The sequence below is a fragment of the Lithobates pipiens genome, unplaced genomic scaffold (genome assembly GCF_037356315.1).
Source record: "Lithobates pipiens isolate NorthernLeopardFrog02 unplaced genomic scaffold, aLitPip1_a1.2 Scaffold_10, whole genome shotgun sequence".
In the NCBI taxonomy this organism is placed as follows: domain Eukaryota; kingdom Metazoa; phylum Chordata; class Amphibia; order Anura; family Ranidae; genus Lithobates; species Lithobates pipiens.
In genome coordinates, this window is record NW_027507686.1 from 93991130 (window position 1) to 94003212 (window position 12083).

The following is a 12083-nucleotide window of genomic DNA, read 5'->3' on the forward strand; positions in this document are numbered from 1 at the left end:
AATCAACAGATTGATGCCTTCCTGGACGGAATCGCACTCCCTAGAATTTCAGACCCCCATAGGGATCTTATGGAATCCTCTATTACAGAGGAGGAGGTCAGAGAAGTCATTAAAGAACTCAAACTCGGCTCGGCCCCTGGCCCTGACGGGTTTTCAGCGAAATACTATAAAACGTTCATCGATGTCCTGGCTCCTTACCTGGCCCGGTTTTTTAACTCCCTCAACAATAAGTCACCTCTGGACCCGACAGCTAACCTGGCCTTTATATCGGTGATACCTAAACCTGATAAAGACCTAAGCCTGGTGAGCAATTATAGACCTATATCCCTAATTAATAACGACCTGAAAATAATGACTAAGATCCTTTCAAACAGACTGGGCTCCTTTATAGGCTCATATGTCCATAAGGACCAGGCAGGCTTCATACCAGGCAGACAGGGACCGGACCAGGTGAGGAGAGCTATTGACATCATCTCCATCCTCCAGTCTGGCTGGGATGGCGGTCCTCTCCCACCTAAGGTATCCATCCACTCTACTAAACAAAAGATTACTTGGATCATGTTCCAAGAACAAACTTCCAGCGTAATTCTAGACAAAGTAGACCGGTTTAAAAGAATATGGGAACCCTGGGCCAGACATATGGGGATTTCTCTCGGTTAAGGCCCGTTCTTTTCTTTTCTCCCCCCCCCTCTAGGTCCCCTCCTGGAGGGAGCCTTCCCCCGGAGGGGCCGGGTTCTCCCCGAGGCCTCCCCTCTATCGCCCACTTTCCTCCTGGCTATCTTCTCCCTACTCTTCTTTCTTCCTCCTTTTTCTCCCTTTTCCCGAACCCCTCCTCCCTATTATTCCTTTCTCTCTCATCTGACATTATCCTAGCTAACCGATGTTGAAAACGTGGACCCTGCTCGGAGAGGGAACTTGATAAATATAATTTGCCGTCTCATGAAATTGCTCTGTATCCCGACACAGCATGATCCCAGAAGGGGTGTTGGGGTTCCGGAGCAATTTTTGTTTTAAGTTGACCGTTGTGCCTTGTTCAGTGTTCTCACTTAGAAACCAAACGATACGGGCCAGGTGACGGGTCTTGATCCGCTTACCCCCTGACTTACTATGCAAGTAGTAGAGCTTTTGTCAGATCTGTTGTGCCTTTGTTCTGTAAACCTCATGTTCTTGACTCCCCTGCGCGGGAGACCTATTGTTACATTTTTTGACTATGTTTCAATAAAGCTCTTTTGAAAAGGAAAAAAAAAAAAAAGAAAGAAATCTGACCTTAAAAAAAAAAAAAAAAAAAAAAAAAAAGAATAGAGGCCGAAATGAACAAGTCCTTCAGAGTGGTAAAGGCCATTTGAGCTTCGGGAGTCCACTGGAATTTCAGGCCCTGTTTGGTTAGTCTTGTGATGGGAGAAATGATGGTGGAAAATCCCCTAATAAACTTTCTATAGAAGTTTGCAAAACCTACAAACCGTTGGACCCCTTTCTTGTCCGTAGGAGCGGGCCAATCCCGAATGGCAGAGACCTTCTCGGGGGCCATTTCAATGCCTTCTACCGAAATGATCAGCCCAAGGAACTGAATACTTCGTTGCTCGAAGATGCATTTTTCCGGCTTGGCGTATAATCCATGAAGGCGGAGTCATGATAGAACATTCCTGACGTGTTCCCGATGTTCGGCCAGGGAGGAAGAGAAGATCAGGATGTCATCTAAATAGATGATAACGAATAGATCCAGATAGTCTCTAAAAATGTCGTTCACAAAATGCTGAAATGTGGCGGGGGCATTGCACAGAGCGAAAGGCATGACCAAATATTCAAAATGCCCGAAGCGAGTGCGGAAAGCAGTCTTCCACTCGTCTCCACTCCGAATGCGAACGAGATTATAGGCACCCCGAAGATCCAGCATGGAAAATACCGCTGCTGACCCCAGTCTTTGAAACAGTTCAGGCACAAGCGGCAAAGGATAACGGTTTTTAATGGTAACTTTGTTGAGTGCCCGATAATGAACACAGGGACATAAGGATTGGTCCTTCTTCTCTACGAAGAAGATTCCCGCGCCTGCCGGGGAGGTAGAGGGATGGATAAATCCCTTCCTTAAGTTGTCGTCCAGATAAGTCTTCAGAGCTCCCAATTCCGTTTCTGATAATGGGAAGATTCTCCCAAAGGGAATCTCCGCACCCGGAAGCAGTTCTATCGACAATCGTATAGCCTGTGAGGAGGTAGAGTCTCAGCACCTTTTTTGCTAAAAACGTCCAGGAAGCTGTGGTAAACTGGGGGCACGGCTTGGCGAGTTTCTGCGTCTATTTCCAGGCCGAGCAAAGAAGAGGAGGCTTCGCCGATTCCCGACAAACAATGTTGGAGGCAGTAAGGTGAGAGGAATTCCATCTTTCCAGAGGTCCAGTCAATTTGGGGATTATGTGCTCTCAGCCAGGGCATGCCTAATATGATAGGAAATAAAGGGGACTTGATGACGTCCAAACACAATAACTCCTGGTGAGTCCCGGCAATGGTGGTAAACAAAGGCAAAGTCTCTTGAGTTACTGGACCAGACTTGAGAGTTGAACCATCGGCCAGATGTACGAAAAGTCCCTTTGCCCTAGGCCAAAGGGGAATGTTACATTTTGAGGCAAAGGACAAGTCTATGAAGCCACTGCAAGCCCCCGAATCAATAATTGCGCTGGTTTGGATATTCCCTCCTGGGAGCTGCAAAAGAATGGGTACAGTCAGATGGGAGGTACTATTTGGCAAGTCAGGAGTAAGAGCAGGAGACATGGAAAGGCACTTACGAAGCTTTGCAAGGCAAGTGCGCACGAAGTGTCCCGGTTCTCCACAGTACAAACAAAGGTATCCTGCCCGACGGCGCTGACATTCTTCAGGTGTCAGGGAAGGTCTAAGTAAACCCAGCTGCATGGGTTCAGGAGGGTCCTGGATCGCTGCGGTGGAATTAGAAGAGGCCGGATGGGGGGAATTAGGTACCCGAGGTAGCATCCACACTGGACGAGAGGTTGCTGTGGAACGTTCCAAACGACGCTCTTTTAAGCGTCTGTCTATTTGGATTGACAGATCCACAAGAGCTTCCAAAGTCTCAGGAGTGCCCACTCGGGCTAGCTTGTCTTTCAGGGGTTCCGAAAGACCCATACGGAATTGATAACTAAGTGCCGCATTATTCCAGTTCGTGTCAGCACTCCAACGTCTGAACTCTGATACGTAGTCTTCCACGGGTCTGCGGCCATGCTGCAGTGTATGCAAGGCTGCTTCAGCGGTAGCAGTTAATTGTGGATCTTCATATAGCCGGGACATGGCCTGAAAGAAGGTGCTCAGGGTATTGAGAGAAGGGTCCTTCTTTTCCAGAAGACGATGAGCCCAGGACTGGGGTTCGCCTGTCAGCAGGGAAATGACAAATCCCACTTTGGTGGATTCGAGGGAGAAGGTCCTTGGTTGTAAGGCAAAGAAAAGTTCACAGGAGTTGCGGAATGCCCTGAATCTTCCCCGGTGGCCTGAGAATCTTTCAGGTGTGGGTACCCTAGGCTCTGGCGGCAACATCACCACTGAAAGTGCAGCAGAAGCCCCGGAAACAGCTGGTGTGGATGCAGACAGGGCCTGGACACGTTCCTCCAACTGGCTATAGCCTTCCTGTAGGTTTTTCACCGCTTGGGTAAGTCCAGCAAGATGGCGGCAGAGCTCGTCCATTGGAGAGGCTCCCTGCGTGGGCTCGGACATGGCTGTCCAGTACTGTCACGTACCTGGTATAGGAGCCCAGAATGCAGGAAGCGGCCTCTCGTAAGCCTCTGGCTCGAGAATCCCTGGAAGTGGGAACAGGAGTTCTAGAGTTCAGAGGGCACAAGTGCTGAGCTGGTGAAGGACAGGTCCGGACCTTGAGTAGTGGAAGACTGGTCAGATGACAGCAGGCACAGGCAGTCAGGCCGGAACAGCTGGTAGCAGACAGCAGACGACAGCAGGCACAGGCGGTCAGGCTGGAACAGCTGGTAGCAGACAGCAGACAACAGCAGGCACAGGCGGTCAGGCTGGAACAGCTGGTAGCAGACAGCAGACAACAGCAGGCACAGGTGGTCAGACTGGAACAGCTGGTAGCAGACAGCAGACAACAGCAGGCACAGGTGGTCAGACTGGAACAGCTGGTAGCAGAAGCAAGGTCAAGGTACAAGTCGGGTCGGTAACAGGCGGGCAGCAACGGTACACAGGAGGAGACAGAAGCGTGGTCAAACAGGCCGGAGGTCAGAGGCTAGCAGCAAGCAGACGTCGTCAGGAACAGGCCGGGTAACAAGAATCAGGAACAATCAGGTAGCAGAAGACAGAATAACCGGACACGCTGTAGACTGGACAGCACAGAGGCACAGTAACAGGTTCCTTAAGTAGCCCTTTGGGCGCCAAGAACGGTCACACCGCGTGTCTGCGCGCGCCCGCGTCACATCGTGCAGCCGTTCGTGACCCCGCGCAACCCGCGTGCGCCCGTTCGTACCATCGCGCTCCCGCGCACACTCGTTCGCAACATCGCGCACCCGCGTGCGCCCGTTCGTACCAACACGCACCCGCGTGCGTCCGTACGCGCCAACGCGCGCCCAAGGATACTGGTTAGTTCTCAACGTGGGGATTCCGTGGGCAGGCCTTCCATAAGCCACTGCATTCCGGGGACGGCCATGACAGGTACTCACCGAGGCCAAGATGCAGAGAGCGGTGGCTGTTGCGACTCAGCGCACACCACCCCTGGAGGTGATACAGAGAATGGGTTGCACCAAGAGGCACAAGCCTCCAGCGGGATACCTGACTTGTGTGAAGGTCTGGAAGAAGGCTTGTGCAGGATGGACTGGACCAGAAGGTAAGTAGCCAGCAGGTCTGTAAAACAGGTAAAGAAAGTGCAAAAACAGGCCGATGGTCAAACACCAGTAATCAGTCCTGGAGCCAGCAAGGCTGAGTGCAGAGGATAATCCAGAGGCAGGCCGAGGGTCAAACACAGGTGATCAGTCCTGGAACCAGCAAGGCTAAGTGCAGCAGACAGAGAATAATCCAGAGGCAGGCCGAGGGTCAAACACAGGTATCAGTCCAGTGCGCAGCAAGGCTAAGAGCAGGAAGTCCGTTTAAACAAGCCAGGGGTCAGGTCAGGAGAGAATCAGCATAGTCTTCAGGCAATCCGGGTCACAACAGGAAGTGGCAAACAGGAACAGGAAGCAGGGAAACACAGGTGAGCTGAGACAAACCAGCAACTTGTCTGTGTGCTAAGGATCCTTTTATAGGCTGGTCAGGGAATTCACGTTATGCGTGTGCTTGTGCGCACTCGCGCATGCCTCTCAGTAGGGCTGCGAATGTGTGTGCGCCGGAGCGCCGATCTATGGCAAATTTGTGTGCGTCTTTGCGCAGGGAGATGGTGAGTTTGATACAAATTACTTCCCTGATAGTGCCCCCCCCCAAGGGGCGGCCTCAGGACACCCAAGCTGGCCATCAACTCCGGATGTTCCTGATGAAAAGCTCTAATCAATCTTGGAGCATGAAGATTACCAGAAGGTTCCCAGGAGTTGTCTTCTGATGGGTACCCTTTCCATTTTACTAGGTACTGAAGTTGTCTGCCCTACTTTCTGCAGCTAAGTATGGCTTCCACTTCAAACTCGTCCTCCCCATCTATTACAACTGGAGGCGGGGGAGGCTCCTCTCTTCCGGGAAATGGACTAGGAACCACTGGTTTTAAGAGAGATACATGAAAAACCGGATGTATTCTGTATGATCTGGGTAAGTCTAACTCGAAGGCCACAGGATTCACCATTCTCTTGATTGTGAATGGGCCTATGAACCTAGGACCTAACTTACGTGAAGGGCAGGGTAGGTTGAGATGAGTAGAGGCTAGCCAGACCTTCTCGCCAATTCCAAAAGCTGGATTCTTCTTTCTCCCTATGTCGTAGTACTTCCTGTAGTCGCCTTGAGCTCTTTGCATGGTTTCTCGAATCTTTTGAAAATTTGATTGGATAGAGACTATCCGATCCTGAACAGCAGGGACTGACATTTCAGGGATGGAGTTGGGGAGGAAGGGGGGATGGAATCCAAAATTCGACCAAAACGGTGTTTGGTTAGTAGCCGTGTGTACAGAATTGTTGTATGCAAATTCTGCATAAGACAGAAGGGAAGACCAGTCATCCTGGGAGCCGGAACAGAAACAGTGGAGATATTGTTCTAGAGATTGATTTGTCCTTTCTGTCTGACCGTTGCTCTGAGGATGGTATGCGGATGAGAGACAGACCTTGATTTCCAGGGCCTTACAGAGTTCTTTCCAGAATTTAGAAGTAAACTGAGCGCCCCTATCTGAGACGATACTGTTAGGTACTCCATGGAGTCTGACTATTTCCTTAATAAAGGTATTGGCAGCGTCCAAGGCAGAGGAAGTACCAATCATGGGCAAGAAGTGGGCCATTTTTGAAAGACGGTCAACCACGACCAGGATGGTGGTAAACCCTTCTGAGGGTGGCAGGTCCACAATAAAGTCCATAGAAATGTCTGCCCATGGCCGTTCAGGGATAGGTAGGGGTCTCAGTAATCCCCAAGGTTTGGATTTAAATCCTTTGTTGCGTTGGCACGGAATGCATGAGGAGACAAATTTCTGACAGTCCCGTCTCCAACCAGGCCACCAGAAGGAACGGGAAATCAATTCTGACGTCTTCCGTATTCCGAAGTGGCCGGCCAACTTGTGGTCATGAAAAGTCTTTAAGATTGCTGGCCTTACTTCCTGAGGGACAAAGATCTTATCCTGTGCCCAAAGTATTTCATTGCGTTTCTTCAAGGAAGACACTACGGGATCGGTACAGTGGCTTGAGGCTGTTTTAATGGCGGTTACCAGGTCGGATTGTGTAAGCAAGAGAAAATTTTGCGGTGACAGAATGGTGCTGGGCTCAGTAAACTGGGGGAATTGAGGGGACATCCAGGAGAGTGCATCCGCTTTGCCATTTTTGTACCCGGGACGGTAGGAAATGTGGAATTTTAACCTAGAAAAAAAAGTGCCCAACGGCTTGTCGTGGTCTTAAGCGCTTGGCTGTTCTGAGATATTCCAGGTTCTTGTGGTCCATAAAAATTGTAATAGGATGAGTTTCTCCCTCTAAGAGATACCTCCATTCTTCTAAGGCAAACTTAATGGCCAATAGCTCTCGGTCACCGACATCATAATTCTTTTCCAGAGGATTTAGCTTTCGGGAGGCAAAAGCTACTGGATGCAAAAGGGCCTTGGGGCCCCGTCTTTGTGAAAGAATGGCTCCAGTGGCGGTGTCAGAAGCGTCAACTTCCAACACAAATGGCAAAAGTGGGTCTGGATGCTGTAGAATGGGTGCTGAAGTAAACAAAGATTTCAGTTTAATGAAGGCTTCCTGAGCTTCCTGGGACCACTGGAAGCGTCCATGTTGACGAGTCAGCTGCGTAATCGGAGAAGCAATGGATGAGAAGCCGGCAATGAATCTTCGATAGAAGTTAGCAAAGCCTATGAATCTTTGCACAGCTTTTTTGTCCCCTGGAGGGGGCCAATCAAGAATCGCCTTGACCTTTTGGGGGTCCATGGCGATCCCCTGAGTGGAAATGATGAATCCAAGAAATTGGACAACGGTCTTCTCGAATTCGCATTTTTCTGCCTTAAGGTATAGTTTATGTTTCCTAAGAATGGTAAGGACCTTTCTTACATGGTCTCGGTGTAGTTCGATGGTGGCAGAAAAAATGAGAATGTCATCGAAATATACGACTACAAAGTCGTCAAGGTAGTCTCTGAAAATGTCATTCACCAGGTGTTGAAAGGTGGCCAGGGCGTTGCACAGACCGAAGGGCATCACTAAATACTCAAAATGCCCAAACCTGGACCTGAAGGCTGTTTTCCATTCGTCATTGGTACGAATCCGGACAAGGTTATAAGCGCCTCGTAGGTCAAGATCTTGGCAGTCCGGAAGCGCTGAAATAGTTCTGGGATGAGCGGGAGTGGGTATCGGTTTTTGACAGTTATTTTATTGAGTTCTCTATAATCGATGCAGGGTCTGAGGGAGCCATCTTTTTTCTCAACGAAGAAAATACCCGCCCCGGCTGGAGATGAAGAGGGCCGAATGAAGCCTTTTTCCAGGTTCTCATCGATGTAGGCTTTCAGAGCCTTTAGTTCAATCTCGGATAGAGGGAATATGTGCCCGAAAGGAATTTCAGATCCAGATAACAATTCGATGGGGCAGTCGTAAGACCGGTGAGGTGGTAGACAATCGGCCTTCTTCTTATCAAAAACATCCTTAAACTCAAGATATACTGGAGGGACATGCTGAAGACTGTCGGATGCAGGAACGACTGCCATACAAGTAGCTGGAACTGGAGGAAAACAGTGTTGAGAACAGTAAGAGGATGTAAAAGAGACCTTCTTTCTGCCCCAGTTAACTTGGGGGTCATGGGCCTGCAACCAAGGGAGTCCTAAAATAATAGGGAACATGGGAGAAGAAATCAAATCAAAGCGTAAGAACTCCTGGTGGCCCGAGTCCGTGATGGTGAGAATCGGCTGGGTCTCTTGTGTAACTGGTCCGGAGCGAGGTAAAGACCCATCAGCCAAGTAGACAAGAAGATTTTGTTTTTTGTCTTGGAGAGGGATGTGAAGTTTTTGAGCCACAGAGATGTCCAGGAAACAACTGCATGCTCCGGAGTCAATTACGGCCAGTAGTTGAATCCTCTCTTCCGCCAGCTGCAGAGAAACAGAAAGAGTAACATAGGACTGGGTGAGGTTTGTGGCTTGATAGTTCATAACAAATTGCAGAGGTGGCTTACAGGGTCTCACTGGGCAGTTGCGAAGGTAATGGCCAACCCCTCCGCAGTACAGACATAGGTTGGCCTGTCGTCTTCGTTGCCTTTCATCTGGGGTGAGACGAGGGCGAACAAGTCCTAGCTGCATGGGTTCCCCTTCTGCGGCCAAGGGGCCGGCAGGGACCGGAATTGGAGGGTAAGGATTGTTCAACTTGGGGAGCATCCAGCTGGGCCGAGGGGTCTGAAAGCGCTCAGAGCGACGCTCTCGCATGCGCCTGTCCAGCTTGGTGGCTAATTGAATCAGGTCCTCCAAAGAGGCGGGGGTCTCCACTCTAGCTAATTCGTCCTTCAAAGTTTCGGAAAGGCCTTGTCGGTATTGGTACCTGAGGGCGGCCTTATTCCAGCCGGTGTCAGCTGACCACTTACGGAACGTGACGGTATAGTCCTCCACTGGTCTCTTTCCTTGTGTTAAGGTGTGCAGAGTGGCTTCAGCTGTAGCAGTACGTTGTGGGTCATCATATAACTGACCCATGGAGTTAAAAAAGGTTTCCACCGAGTTCAGGAGAGGACTTCTTTGTTCCATAAGGCTATGTGCCCATGCCTGGGGTTCTTCGGATAGTAAGGAGATGATAAATCCAACTTTCACTATTTCAGAAGAAAAAGTCCTTGGTTGCAGGCCCAGATATAAGGAGCAGGCATTTTTAAATGCCCTGAATTTTTTTCGGTCGCCCGAAAATCGCTCAGGCGTAGGTACCCTTGGTTCAGGAGTCGCCATCACCAGGGCAGGCGGTGAATGGGCCTGTGGTAGGGAGGCCCCGCCGGGGGGTGCTGGTGCTGCGTTAACTGGTGCAGGTGTTCCTGCTAATTGCTGAAGACGACTGTCGGTTTGGGTGTACCCTTCTTGCAATTTCTGCACAGCGTCTGCAAGGGCTGTAATTTGCTGGCACAACATCTCCAAAGGTGTACCCGCTCTGTTGGCCTCTGACATGGCTGGTTTGTACCATCAGCAAAGAGGTACTCACCGAGGCCAAGATGCAGAGAGCGGTGGCTGTTGCGACTCAGCGCACACCACCCCTGGAGGTGATACAGGGAATGGGTTGCACCAAGAGGCACAAGCCTCCAGCGGGATACCTGACTTGTGTGAAGGTCTGGAAGAAGGCTTGTGCAGGATGGACTGGACCAGAAGGTAAGTAGCCAGCAGGTCTGTAAAACAGGTAAAAGTGCAAAAACAGGCCGAGGGTCAAACACCAGTAATCAGTCCTGGAGCCAGCAAGGCTGAGTGCAGAGGATAATCCAGAGGCAGGCCGAGGGTCAAACACAGGTATCAGTCCAGTGCGCAGCAAGGCTAAGAGCAGCAAGTCCGTTTAAATAAGCCAGGGGTCAAGTCAGGAGAGAATCAGCATAGTCTTCAGGCAATCCGGGTCACAACAGGAAGTGGCAAACAGGAACAGGAAGCAGGAAAACACAGGTGAGCTGAGACAAACCAGCAACTTGTCTGTGTGCTAAGGATCCTTTTATAGGCTGGTCAGGGAATTCACGTTATGCGTGTGCTTGTGCGAACTCGCGCGCGCCTCTCAGTAGGGCTGCGAATGTGCGTGCGCCGGAGCGCCGATCTATGGCAAATTTGTGTGCGTCTTCGCGCAGGGAGATGGTGAGTTTGATACAAATTACTTCCCTGATAAGGCCGCAGCCTACAAAACCCCTGAGCCATGGGCTGTGGCGGCTCTCCAGGCAGGGGCTAGGGCCCAGGGGACTGAGTGAGCAGACGTGGGGAGGTGGTCTGTGCCACCGGTGAAGGCCGGACCAGCCGCAGCGTCTTCCGGCGGGGACGCCACCCCAGGAAACAGCGGGGATGTGCAGGCTGCAATAGGCCACACCGCGTCGTCGGGCCCCAGCGAAGCTTCCAGGACGTGCTCCGCCTGTCTCCACTCAAGTACGGGGGGTAGTTAAGAGTCTCCTACCTCTGTCACAGCGGCGTAGCGTAGCAAGTTGGCGGCGGCCGCATAGGGCCAGAAGACTGGTCTTTCCTGTGGGCCGCCCGCAATCCTGGGTAATATTGGCCTGGTGCACCTCCGGGGACCTCAGGGGACTGTGCAGGCCGGTTTTTGTGCTCCAACCCGGGCGTGTAGTGCTCCGATGGCGGTGGATTAGCGGCGGTGGTCTGGAGCTCCCTGTGGAAACGTGCGCCGTCGCCCACATCTGGACACGCCCCCGACGGCTGACCATTTTACCTGACATTCTTTGAACCGGTCTAAGTGTGTTCGTTCGAGCAATAATACACTGCCCAACAAGAATTCTCTTGCCTTTGTGGCTGTGTGTGAGTAAAGAGATGAGCTTGGGCGTGTTATTTGGATATACCATATTTGTTGGCGAATAGCACGCACCTTCACTTTAAGAGGGAAGTTTCAGGAATAAAATAAAGGGTCAGTGCCCATCTGCAGACCCCCAATTACCAGGAATGCAGCGCCCACCATTTCTAGGAATGCAGCACCCACCATTGCCAGAAATTCACTCACCATTGCCAGAAATGCACCCACCATTGCCAGTAATGCAACCACCATTGCCAGGATTTCACTCACTAATGCCAGGAATGCACCCAGCATTGCCAGGATTTCACTCACTATTGCCATCAGTGCAGCCTTGGAGGGGACATGGAGGGAGCAGGACGAGCGCCAAAGACATCCTACAGGAGAATCTCCTGTTTACACAGAGAAAGTCCCGCCTCCTTTGATGGACAGAACAGTCGTCCAGTGGCGGAGAGGGGACTTCCTTTTACAGAGGCTGCCGTGTAAACAGGAAATACTCTTCCTGTGTGCACGGCACTCATACCACCTCCTCCCTCTGAGGCAGCCAGACTGAACATATATATCTTTTGTGGCCCCCGGCGCTGGGAGATCGTCGGGGGCCACAAAAGATATATATGTTTAGATAACCAGGCGGGCCGTTCAAAACCGGGCCGTGATTGGCCCGCGGGCTGGACTTTGGACATGCCTTCTTTATGCATTGTGGACACAATTCCCGCTGTGCATTTACACTTGCTCGGACCTTCACTCATGAGAGGGTTAATCTCTGCAACAGCCAATGCACTGTGGTCTACAAGCTGTTCTGCAGACTCCTCTCCTGGCACAGCAGCCATAGTGTCCACTACACATTTACCAACAGAAAGTTCTTTCAACCATGCTAATAGCCATCTGGCCATACCATCCCAGTCTGTACTGGTTGAACTCCACTCAGAGGTACTACGCAGCACCTCTCCCTCTATGCAATGAGACACAGGACAGAGTGGTTCAGCAGCGGACACCTTAAACACATCACTTTGCTTTAAACTGAATTGTGAAAATACT